The sequence below is a fragment of the Lactuca sativa genome, chromosome 5 (assembly GCF_002870075.4).
Source record: "Lactuca sativa cultivar Salinas chromosome 5, Lsat_Salinas_v11, whole genome shotgun sequence".
Lineage (NCBI taxonomy): Eukaryota > Viridiplantae > Streptophyta > Magnoliopsida > Asterales > Asteraceae > Lactuca > Lactuca sativa.
The window spans coordinates 235606763-235620858 of record NC_056627.2 but is presented as its reverse complement, the minus strand read 5'-3'; positions in this window follow the sequence as shown (position 1 = coordinate 235620858).

The window sequence follows — 14096 nt, the reverse complement described above, 5'->3', positions numbered from 1 at the left end:
ATATTTTTATCTACTAATATGTTGGGTAGAACATGGGTAGATAATTGGTGTGAAATAAACAGATGAGAGGCCTCGGTGTTATTGGTGTTATTCTAGTCATTCAGCAGAGTATGGATGACGAACACGGACTATTCTAGACTGTCCTGTGGAACACTAGCAGGCTCATTACCTGTAGGTGTTGTGAACGACGTGTTCACCGGTGTACTCTATCCCCCACATGGTTGCCTTTAGGATACTTATTGTTGAGGAAGCCCCTCTGCAGTAATGTCCGTCCCAATGAAAATCCTGAATTAGGTTCCTTATAATAGAAGTTATTTTAGGGACGTAAAGTGAGGATAACGGGAATGGGTAATCGGGTTTATTGTGGATTGTTGAAATTAAATATAATTATTGTGGGTTGAAAACCCTATAAGCTCACCAGGCTCCCAAGCCTGTCCCACTCAGTTTATTTGTATTACAGGAAGTGGCGCAAGAGCTTAAGATGGGAGAATCATCAAGTTGTTTTGTTTACAAGTCTGTATATGTATATATTTGTTGAACGACTTGTAATGTTATCGTTTATGCTTTATGATCTGTATCGGAACATGACATCCCGACTTTTGATTATGAAATGAAATCATATTTCTTTATGAAATGTTTTGATAAATATCTATTTTATCATGTTTTGTTTTTTTGGGAACAAATTCCGCATCTCTTTTAAAACTAAAAGGATTTACTCTGAAAATGTTTAAAAAGCATAAATGAAATCGGTCTTTTTTGGCTTAGATTTTGGGGATGTCACAGTTGGTATCAGAGCATTAGTTTAAGCGAACTAGGAATTTGTGTGATTTCTAGACTTAAACTTAGTATGCTAAGTGGAGATTGTGAGATGTCTGTCTGATAAATTTTAGACACGAGCACTAGTTTATTTTAGGAAAGTTGCCTAAAATGCTTTTATGTGCTAAATGTTATATGTTGCCATATATGATATTATTTGGTCAGATCTAGGTTTGTTGCCAACCGGATCTGAAGGTTTATGTGTTTAGGATTCTAAGCGTATGTATACGATATTAGAACTAGCATGTAATCGTTTGGAGTAATAAGGTGAAATTATTCGGTGTGTAGATCAAAAATGGTGAGAACAAGAAGCGGAGTTGGAAATGCTGATGAAAACAGGAATCAACCACCTGTAAATCAACAAGTACCTATTGTAGCTGATGCACCTGAGCCGATAACAATGGCTGGTGTACAAATGATGATTCAAATGATGTTGGATCGTCAGATGGAAGAAACAAGACGCCTGCTTAGGCAGAATCGTGAAGAACCGTCAATTCAAGCGGAAGAGCCCGAGGAGAATGGAGGGCAGTCTGAAGGAGAAAACTTTAGTGGGATCATTGGTCAAGACGAACAACCAGTGGTTAGACGCAATAACCAGTATGGAGGAAATGATGGTCGTGGGTGCAAGTATAAGGATTTCATGGCATCCAAACCACCATGTCTATCCGGAAGCCCGACGCCGGTACAAGTTATGGACTGGGTCTCCGAAATGGAGACTATGTTTGAAAGTTGCGAATGCAGCAACAGGCAGAAGACCGCTCTTGCGATCCCTCTGCTAAAATCTGGCGTGTTGAGCTGGTGGAAGCTGTTAGCTGACTCTATGCCCAAGGGAGAAGCAAGCAAAATGTCTTGGGAAGACTTTGTGGAACAACTAAAAATGCAATACTGCTCCAAGCAAGACCTTCTGGAAATCAGTAATGAGTTTCAGAATTTGAAGAAAGGGAAATTGAGCGTTACTGAATACGCTGCAAGTTTCACGGAAAAGATGAAGTTTATCCCATATTTGGTGCCTACAGAACTCTCTAAGGTCAACAAGTTTGCCCTTGGACTACCAGCGGACTATGGTCCAATGGTTAAGCAAACAACCACATTGAAAGCCGCCATCTGGGCTGCTAGAAATGTTGAGACCCAGATCAGGGAAAAAGGTCTGGAAAGGTCAGAGGTTGGTGAGAAGAGGAAAATCGATGGATTTTCAGGGTCCAGCAAGAAAAGTAAATTCTCGAAGTCTAGTTCGAGAGGAAGTGGAGGAAAGGTAGAGGCGAAATGGTGCGACAAGTGCAAGAAGAAGCATCATGGGAAGTGTGGGGGGGGGGGAAACCACATGCTTCAAATGTGGAAAGCCAGGGCATTATGCCAACGACTGCACCTTCACCAAGAATGTTTGTTATGGTTGTGGTGAGGAGGGGCACATCTCAAGGGATTGTCCGAAAAAGAAGGAAGCGGCAAGACCCAACATTCCGCCAAAGCCAAAGGCGAGAGCATTCCAGATGACACTGGAAGCTGCTAAAGATGAAGCTGATGTCGCTTTAGGTACCTTTCTTGTTAACAAATTGCCTGCCCAAATTTTATTTGATTCTGGAGCCAACTACTCCTTTATATCGCATGAATTTGGTAGAAAACTAGCTTTGCCTGTTGTTAGACTAGATAATGCTTTATTAGTCGAAGTTGCTAGTGGCAAGTTTGTACCTGTTAGCTATCGCATGAAAAACATCTTAATTGATTTAAATGGGAATAAGTTCCACGAGGAATTATTACCTATAGAACTTAACGGTTTCGACATTGTTTTGGGAATGGATTGGCTTAGCGCCAATGATGCTGAAATTTTATGCAAGAAGAAAATAGTGAAAGTGAATCCGCCTGGGAAGGAATCGTTTATGGTGTATGGAGACAAATGCAGAGTAAATTCTGGAATCATTACTCTAATGAAAGCCAGAAAATGTTTGACCAAGGGGTGTACATCATACTTAGCATTCGTGATGCAAAATATTCCTGTTGTGTGTGATTATCCGGAAGTATTTCCCGAAGATCTTCCTGGATTACCGCCCGATCGACAAGTAGAATTTCGTATCGACTTGTTGCCCGGAACAACGCCAATTGCAAAAGCACCTTATCGATTAGCACCGACGGAGATGAAGGAGCTAATGATGCAACTTCAGGAGTTATTGGACAAAGGTTTCATAAGACCTAGTTCATCACCCTGGGGAGCTCCAGTGTTATTCGTAAAGAAAAAAGATGGAAGCATGAGGATGTGCATTGATTACCGAGAGCTGAATAAGGCAACAATAAAGAATAGATATCCATTGCCAAGGATTGATGACCTATTCGATCAACTACAAGGTTCAAGTTATTTCTCAAAGATCGACCTAAGGTCAGGATATCATCAGCTGAAAGTAAGAGAGCAGGATATAGAGAAGACTGCATTCAGAACGCGATATGGACACTACGAGTTTTTGGTTATGTCGTTTGGACTAACCAATGCTCCAGCAGCATTCATGGATTTAATGAACAGAGTTTGTAATCCGTTCCTAGATAAATTTGTGATAGTGTTCATAGATGACATTCTGATTTATTCAAAAAGCCAAGAAGAGCATGGCAGACACTTGCGAGAAGTGTTGGAAGTCTTGAAGAAGGAGAAGCTGTATGCGAAGTTCTCCAAATGTGATTTTTGGATTCGTGAAGTCCAATTCTTGGGTCACGTGGTCAACCAAGAAGGGATAATGGTTGCTCCAGCGAAGATCGAAGCTGTGATGAAGTGGGAACAACCGAAAAGTCCCACGGAGATCCGAAGCTTTTTAGGATTAGCCGGATATTACCGAAGATTTATCCAAGGCTTTTCTTCGATCGCTAGTCCATTAACAACTTTGACCCACAAAGGAGCTACTTATGCTTGGAGTGATAAGCATAAAGAAGCATTCGAGAAGCTAAAGAAGAAACTATGCGAGGCACCGATACTTTCTCTACCCGATGGAGTTGAAGACTTCGCTGTTTATAGCGATGCGTCTAGGGTTGGATTGGGTTGCGTTTTGACCCAAAGAGATAAGGTGATCGCATATGCGTCTCGACAATTGAAAGAGCACGAAAAGAACTACCCGACTCATGATTTGGAGTTGGCATCGGTAGTTTTCGCACTGAAAATATGGAGGCATTACCTCTATGGCACGAAGTGCAAACTTTTCACTGATCATAAGAGTCTCCAATATCTCTTTAGTCAAAAGGAATTGAATATGAGACAACGACGCTGGCTAGAGTTACTTAAAGACTACGACTGTGAGATACTTTACCACCCCGGTGAAGCCAATGTTGTTGCTGATGCTCTTAGTCGGAAAGTCAATCTTGAAAGGAGAAGGCCAAGAGCGTTGAGAATTGAAGTTGTCTCGACTATTTTGGAAAGTATCAAGAAAGCTCAAAGCGAAGCTTCTGAGAAGAATGACCGAAAGGAGGAATGTTTGGGCAAAACGTTGGTGTTCGGTATAAACAGTCATGGACTGAAGGTGTTCCAAGATCGGATTTAGATACCTAAGACAGGAGGAGTCAGAGATCTTCTGATGGAAGAAGCTCACAAAACCATGTACTCGATTCATCCCGGTAGCACAAAAATGTATAGGGACCTGAAACCCTATTATTGGTGGCTGACGATGAAGCTCGACATTGTGAAGTATGTGACCGAGTGTGTGACTTGTGCAAGAGTCAAGGCACAACATCAGAAACCATACGGGAGTTTAGAACCTTTTCTTGTACCTATGGGTAAGTGGGAAGACAATGCTATGGATTTTGTCACTAAACTGCCCAGAACAAAAAGTGGTCACGACATGATTTGGGTGGTCGTTGATCGATTCACTAAGAGTGCGCATTTCATAGCAGCCAATGAGAAATGGTCTATGGAAAAGCTTGCGAATTCTTACGTGAAGGAAATTGTGAGGCTTCACTGTGTTCCGCTAACGATTGTGTCGGATCGTGATAGTCGTTTCACCTCACGATTTTGGAAAAGTCTACAAGAGGAATTGGGTACCAAGTTGTGTTTAAGTACAGCTTACCATCCGCAGACTGATGGTCAGAGCGAAAGAACGATACAAACACTTGAAGATATGCTGAGAGCGTGTACCTTGGAATTCCTAGGTAATTGGGATGAACATTTACCTTTGGTAGAATTTTCCTATAATAATAGTTTTCACTCGAGCATAAAGATGACACCTTATCAAGCATTGTATGGACAAAAGTGTCGTACGCCGTCTTGTTGGCTTGAGGCTGGGGAAAAGCAGTTTATGGGGCCGGAGATAGTCCATCAAACTGCTGAAAAGTTGAAAATAATTAGGGAAAGAATGTTAGCAGCTCAGGACCGTCAAAAGAGCTACGCTGACAAAAAGCGAAGACCGATGACTTTTGAAGTTGGAGATTCGGTTTTATTTAAAGTCTCGCCGTGGAAGGGACTTATAAGATTTGGTAAAAGGGGAAAGTTAAGTCCAAGGTTTATTGGACCGTTTAAAGTTCTTCAGAGAATTGGGAACCAAGCTTACAAGCTCGAACTACCAGAAGAACTGAATGGAATTCATAACACTTTCCATGTGTGTTACTTGAGGAAATTCACGGGAGAAGTTCCCGACATAATTCCACTTTCGGAGTTGAGGATCGATGAGAACAAAAGGTTGATTAAGGAACCGGAGGCAATCGTTGACCGAAAGACTATGAAGTTGCGACGTAAGATGGTTGAGTTAGTGCTTGTCCGATGGAAACACGCGAATGGGCCGAATCTCACCTGCGAGACGGAGAGTGACATGATGAGTCGCTATCCGCATTTGTTTGCTGGTGTATGATTCCGGGGACGGAATCATTCTAAGGTGGAGAGAATTGTAACGCTCGTGTTTCTGTGCTTGCCATTTTTAGCAAAGTAATAGTCTAGGTTAACCTTTGTAAACCCAATTTGAAATAATAAAATGTATTATTTGTGAATTATTTGAATTATGTGATTTATGTGTGTATTTTCTTAATTTTTATAATTTAATGAATTAAGAATAAAATAAGCGTCAAAATTAAAAGTGTGAGATAAGCCCGATATCTTTGCATAAAGTTGTAGTGGTTGAAACAAGGATTCCGGAGATATAAGGAATGCCAAAATCCGAGTTATAACGAAGAAGTTATGACCTATCGAAGTTTCGCGACAGAACCGGCACGACGCCGAGTGACGTAAAATATGAATTTAAGATAGAGCGATATTTAGCCTTAGCGATCTAAACGAAAGTCATAGGTTTCGTTAAACCAAGAGCGTGCATAAAAGGAACGCCCAAATCTGACTTCGTATGAGTAAGTTATGATTTTTCAAAGTTTCGACTTAGCAGTATGCAGCCCGAATACTCGATTTGAGATCGAGCGGTTTTTAGCCGAAACAATCTAAAAGAGAATCGAAGATCTCGTTGTTAGTAGCGAAACGATGAAAAGATAGGCGAGAACGGACGTCGGACGAAGAAGTTATGATTTTATAACGAAGTTTTCCTGTCCGGGCCTTCTAAAAATAAATAATAAAAAATAAAGTCAAAATTAGCCAATGGAGTCTAAATGAAAGTTATAGAGTATGGTCTGACCTTCGCGTGGATATAAAGAACGTCGAATACAGAGCTCGTATGCGAAAGTTACGCAATTTAGAAGTTCGACGAGTCAATTACGCCCCGCGTAATTTGAGTACGCCCAGCGTACTCAGTCGGATGCAAGTTGCCTGACCAATACTCGAGTGCCACAGATCGACGCATGCAGTGACGTCAAAGTACGCCCCGCGTAACCAAGTTACGCCCTGCGTAATTTGAGATTACTCCCCACATAATCCCAGACCCTCAGCCTATAAATAGAACTCGAAATCAGCCATTTTCTCTTGTTCAAACTCTTCCCTCTCTCTAATTTTTTGCCTCGATTTGCGTGCCAATCATATCCCGAAGCCCCGGTATCATTCCCGAGACCCGAAGCAAGATCCGAAGCCCCGAGGATCCCGAAGAGCGTTATTCCCGAGCCGAAGCTCTGCCCGCGAGGAGTTCGATTTTGGTGAAGATCTTCCAGATCTATCGAAGTATACTACTTCTATAAGCCGTAGTTCTGTCGGATCATCTTCTGATCAAGTGAGTGTATAGTCCCTTTTCAATACGCGATATTATACAAGTAATCGTTAAACGTATTTAAGAATATGGGATGTGAGTGTGTAGTTATTTTCATTTCAACGCAATATTATGAAGTATTTAATATAAAATACGTGCTACGTGTATATATTTTGTGGTTATATGTGAATGTATATTCACTCTCTTCTATCTCATAGATCTGATATATTCTCTATGAAATACGTGTTATGTGTGTATGCCTCATCTGTTATGTGGAATATGTATTGATTAAAGCATGCTATACAGGTTTTTAAACAATGCATAAAAATGTATATTTTTATCTACTAATATGTTGGGTAGAACATGGATAGATAATTGGTGTGAAATAAACAGATGAGAGGCCTCGGTGTTATTGGTGTTATTCTAGTCATTCAGCAGAGTATGGATGACGACCACGGACTATTCTAGACTGTCCTGTGGAACACTAGCAGGCTCATTACCTGTAGGTGTTGTGAACGACGTGTTCACCGGTGTACTCTATCCCCCACATGGTTGCCTTTAGGATACTTATTGTTGAGGAAGCCCCTCTGTAGTAATGTCCGTCCCAATGAAAATCCTGAATTAGGTTCCTTATAATAGAAGTTATTTTAGGGATGTAAAGTGAGGATAACGGGAATGGGTAATCGGGTTTATTGTGGATTGTTGAAATTAAATATAATTATTGTGGGTTGAAAACCCTATATGCTCACCAGGCTCCCAAGCCTGACCCACTTAGTTTATTTGTATTACAGGAAGTGGCGCAAGAGCTTAAGATAGGAGAATCATCAAGTTGTTTTGTTTACAAGTCTGTATATGTATATATTTGTTGAACGACTTGTAATGTTATCGTTTATGCTTTATGATCTGTATCGGAACATGACATCCCGACTTTTGATTATAAAATGAAATCATATTTCTTTATGAAATGTTTTGATAAATATCTATTTTATCATGTTTTGTTTTTTTGGGAACAAATTCCGCATCTCTTTTAAAACTAAAAGGATTTACTCTGAAAATGTTTAAAAAGCATAAATGAAATCGGTCTTTTCTGACCGAGATTTTGGGGATGTCACAATGCACCATCGATACAAGCAACAACAAAATATTCTTGTAGAAAAATTAAAGTCATGTTTTTTTTTTCTGAGAAAATTTATATCAAAACATGGAAAGTTGTCTTGAAATTTATAATAAAGAGTAGATTTTATAAAATGATCATTACATTTAATATACAGATGTAAGATTTTGCAGTATGAATAGCTGATTTAACAGTATAAATGTATAATTCGAAGTATGGATGATCGAAAAATACAACTTTTCTCATAAAATACATGATTTTTCCAAATCACATATGTAAATTGCAAATGTTATATTCCAAATCTCCGAGAAATGATTTCTTAGATCTCATCTACGATTCTGCATATGTGATATTAGAAAACACACATTTTCATAACTGAAATGTGTGTGTGTGTGTGTGTCTATATATATATATATATATATATATATATATATATATATATATATATATATATATATATATATATATATATGTATATATATATATATATATCATATCATATCATACTATATTATAAATAAAACATTTTTTCTTACACCACATTCATTTGAAACTCTCAACTCTTCATATTTCCATATAATATACTTAATTTATTAACTCGAATATGTTTTTAGTTATAAACATTATCATAAATGGAAGACTTCATGACTTATCAATATGATTTATTTAATTTGTTAACTTCAATATATTGTTAAATAAATAATTTATATTAATATATCAAATAAGCTTAAAATTTAGTGTAAAATTTAAAACATGAAGTAAAATATCAAATAATGTTTTAAAAAAAAATTCAATATATAGTTTTTTTAACATAGTTAAAAGGAAAACATTAAATATAATACATATAAAAGAACTTAGATCTATGAATCGAATTAACTAATAGGTGTCTAAAATAATATTTTATAATAACTAAAATTCGATTAAGTTGTTTTTAAATTAATAATAATAATAGTTAAAAATAATTGAAACTTAGAAATTAAACCATGTTAAATTACAAACAATTATTGATAATTTAAATAATCATCATGATGAAATTAAAACACCGTCAATTTTTTGTAAATTAATAAATCATACTAGTAGTAAATTAAAATAGTTGACAAATATAACTAATAGAGTAAATTACTGAAATCGTCCCTATGGTTTGCTCAAAATTACACGTTTGGTCCCTAACTTTTTTTTGTACTCAGATCGTCCCTGTGACTTGATTTTATTGTGCTTTTCGTCCTTTTAGTTTGATCAAAATTGCACGTTTTGTCCCTAACTTTATGTATGTAAGGGACGAAAAATGCAACAAAATCAAACCACATGAACCATCCGAGTGCAAAAAAAAGTTAGGGACCAAACGTGAAATTTTGACCAAACCGTAGAGATGATTTCAGTAATTTACTCTAACTAATATTATACACACTTAAAACATGAGTAGAGACCATTAAATGATTTGATTTTAATAAGCATTATTTTATATAAACTAAATATAATAATTATTATTTTATAGTTAATGGATAGTCTACTATAAAAGGTCAATCTCTTTGAGTAGACACATAAATACCAATCAGATACAAAATTCACAAAGAAAATAAGTTTAAAGGTTTTTGTGTTGGTTTGAGGGCTCTGGACCATTTTTCAAGCCATGTTATTATGTTAAATTTTTTATTTTGTAAGTTTGTTATATACTAATTTTTTTTCTTGGTTTAAGTATTCTTTTAAGACAATCATTGTATGTTGTGGTTTAAATTTTAATGTAAATTAGATTATCATGTTATCGACGATATGTTATGGAATGTGATATAGATAAAATTTAATTAAATATTTGATATATGTATGTATGTTTGTGTTGCTTCAAAGCAATAATTAATTAAAAATCATGGATATGTCATATTATCCATATTATCCATCTAAGTCTCTTTTAAAATGCAAATTGTTTATCTTATCACTTTATATTTTAACATATGTTTAACATTTTAAGTATAATAATAAGTGTTTTTAAAAGTTTTCTTTCACTTATTAATAATAATAAGTTGTTTTAAAATTAACGAACAATAGTTATAAATAACAAGATCAAATTATAAAAAGCATGGAGATGTCATATTATCAATGCAAGTCTTTTTTGAAATGCAAATTGTCAATTTTATCACTTTATTATTTAGTATATTGTTTCATATTTTAATAATAATACTAATAATAATGAGCAATAATTTTAAATGATAATTACATCAAATTATAAATTACATAACATTAGCTATAAATAATTGTATTTTAAATGAACATCATTAATGAAATTAGAAAATAATTGCATAAGTAAAAATATAAATTAATCAATCATAACAATTGTCAAAAATAATACTAAATAGATAATTATATTTAATTCTATTAATGAGGAAGGTGGGTTGATGTTAATGAATATTATTGTTCAAAATACTTGACATTATATATATATATATATATATATATATATATATATATATATATATATATATATATATATATATATATATATATATATATAAAAGTTAGTGTAAAAATATTATATCAAAGTTAATGTCAATCACATAACCACATAACCATTATAAATATATATTTTTCAATATTTTAACAATATATTATTAACCTGCACCGCACAACGTGTGAGAATTCGTCTAGTATATATGTATTTATAGATGTCATCCGATAAATCTTCACCTATATATGAGAAAATGCATTCGATTTTTCCCTTAAATGGTAAACCTTTTTTCGTAGATATCATGTCGCCATTTCGCAAATGTCATCTTTAAAATTGGTTATTTGATAATTTTTAATTAAATTTTGGAAAAGGTTAATGACATTAATATGGTTTAGCTATATTATTAAATACATTTCCCCTATTATTAACAAAAAGATATTAACTTTTTTTATTTGAGTATTTTACTTATTTTGTCTTGTTAATTAATGATGTATAAAATTATCATTCATGTCTATTAAGTTTTGCAAGAAAAAAGTGGTAGGTTTACGATATAATAATAATATATGATTAAATATTTAAAATACTTCTTGATAAAAGATAAGACTGATAAATCACAACACATTTGATAAATCAAGAAAAGTCTCTCAAGTCATCCTAACTCTACATGTCCCATATGAAATCCTATTAATTTTGATCCGATCTCGTGTTGGTTTAATTATCCAACTCCTATTTTGCCCCGTCTATTTGAAACATATTGGTGATTATCCAACTTCTATTTTGCCCCATCTATTTGAAACATATTGATGATTGTCAAATAGAGTGATGAAATTGAATTCACACTAGGGTTAATGTCATAAAAACCCTCAAGTTTTCAGGGTTTTGTCGGTTTTGCTCAAAGTTGAATTTTATGTCCGCTTTTACCCTAACATTTTTTAAAAAATGTTCTGTTTTACCCTTTTACCGGTGATAACAGGTTACCATTATGTTAATTTCGCAAAAAAAGTTTACAGTTTTTTTACGTTTACCCTTAAGTTTATAATTTTTTAACACTTTTACCCTATATATTTTTTTTTTCATATTATACGTATTCAAGCAGAAAAATCATATTTATAAAATAAAAAAATTTAATTAAATATTGTATTTATATTTTTTTAATGTTAATTCTTTATATATATATATATATATATATATATATATATATATATATATATATATATATATATTTACGAAGACGACGTGTGCATCGATTCAGTTGCTAAGGCTTCTGTCCTTGCCATTTGTTCTAGCACTTCAAGTAAGAGCATTACAGAGAGTGTCCATGGGGTCGTTGTCAAAAAGGGTTGATTAGGGTTACAATTTTAGAAGACGATGGGTGGAGAAAACTAAGTCAATTGTTACCTTAATTATAGTATATTATCTGTGGAAAATAATTATCAAATTACCTATTTATTCTTATTTATTTATTTAATTATTTATTTTTATTTTAAATTTTGATTGACCCACATTTATGCATACGATAACACAATATTTAGTTTAAACAAATGAACCTCTCTCTCTCTCTCTCTCTCTCTCTATATATATATATATATATATATATATATATATATATATATATATATATATATGTGTGTGTGTGTGTGTGTGTGTGTGTGAGTTTTTTTCTTGGATAAACCATTTAAGATGTAAAAAAAATAAATTAATATGTTTTTAGAACCACAAATACGTATTTTTATGTATTTAAAAATATACATATCAATAAAAAAAACGTGTTCATTCATAAACATGTTTATATAAGTATATACATATATTTTTAGAAGTAAATATGTATTTTGATATATGTTTTTTTAAAGTATAAATATATTTTTAGAAGTATAGATACATATTAATATATAAAATTGTAAAAATATGTATTTATACTTCTAAAAACTATATCTATAAAGCACATATTTATAATTCTAAAAATATTATTTATCTTTTTAAATGGTATAACCATGCAAAAACACAAATACACAAACAAACAAATATATATATATATATATATATATATATATATATATATATATATATATATATATATATATATATATAACATTAAAAAATATAAATACAATATTTAATTAAATATTTTTTTCGTATATAAATACGATTTTTTTGCATGAATATGTATATTATGAAAAAAAATAAACTTACGGTAAAAGTGTAAAAAAAATTATAAACTTAAGGGTAAAAACGCAAAAAAAAAAAATGATGAACTTAAGAGTTTTTTTTTGCGAATTTAATATAATGGTAATCTGGAAAACCTGTATCACCGGTAAAAGGGTAAAACCGAATATTTTTTCGAAAATGTTTGGGTAAAAACGGAAATAAATTTCAACTTTTGGCAAAACCGACATAACCCTAAAAATTTGAAGAATTTTATAACATTAACCCTTCACACTATAATAAAAATTTAACCAAATGAATATAATATCTCGATGGAAGAGTATATTACGAAATATGCTTTTCTGGTGACAAATTTTCAAAGTGAGTTGGCTTTTAAAAAGCATCCAAAGAAAAAGGGAGATAAGGGCATATTCTAAGGCTTGGTTCTTTTGTGCTCTTTGCTTAGCTCACATATTAACATCTACACTACCCGATAGCGACTTGTTCAAATTTGTTTTTGTTTGAAACTTTCTTTTTTCAATTGCTTGTTTTTTAAAGAAAAAAAAACTAACAACATTACGATTTTAAACAAATCTTAATGTCCGATTTACGTTTAATATATTCATAATGATAACAAAGCTCACCACCATGGGGTTTTAAAGAAAATCTGTCTACTTTATTTTTTCCAATTTCTTATTTGTTTGTGTCATCTTCACCAATACTTGTAGCTCAACGTGTCTTCTATATTAACTTTTAAGAAAAGCACTTCTATCCATTTCATATTTTATTCACTTGTTGCTACTAAAAGAGCTGAATAAAATAAAATATTACGATGATATAAAAAATTAAATGGTATGAAAACCAGGGTACGATCAAATCTATAAACAATTAATAGGATTTAAACCGTAGATGTATTTAAATTCGCAAACCCCGGGTTTAATCCAATTAGAGTACGAATAACCAACAAATAAAATCATAGGATGTTTTAGGTATATTGATGAGTAGGGTTCATTTGGTGGTGTAGGATGTGAAAATCGGGATTTATTGTCACTATATGTATCCACATAAGCATATCCAAACATATGTTAGACTTTCGGTTAATGAAAACAACTTCACATTTCTTGGATACTTGTGAATTGTGATCATCAACCTCAAAGAAATGGAGCCGCCAAGTGTAGGAGGGAGGGGAGATAATAGGCCATGTGATGTTGCTTTCTTATTCTGAGTTTTTCACAAAATTGACCATGCTTTGATCATATTTCTAGGTAATCATCAAAATCTCACTTATCCATAAACAATCACAATCCATGTGAAACAAGGTTCATTAACTTGTAAATACATGTTTACCAAGTGAATTTTCTAGATTGTTTCGTGAGCGGAATTTACTCTTTGCATAATTAGTATTACATATAATCGGTTGTAACAAGGCTTGTGAAAGCTATCGCTAATGATTTGCGATATTCATATTATAAGTACATATATACGATGAGACGAGGGAGAATAAAAC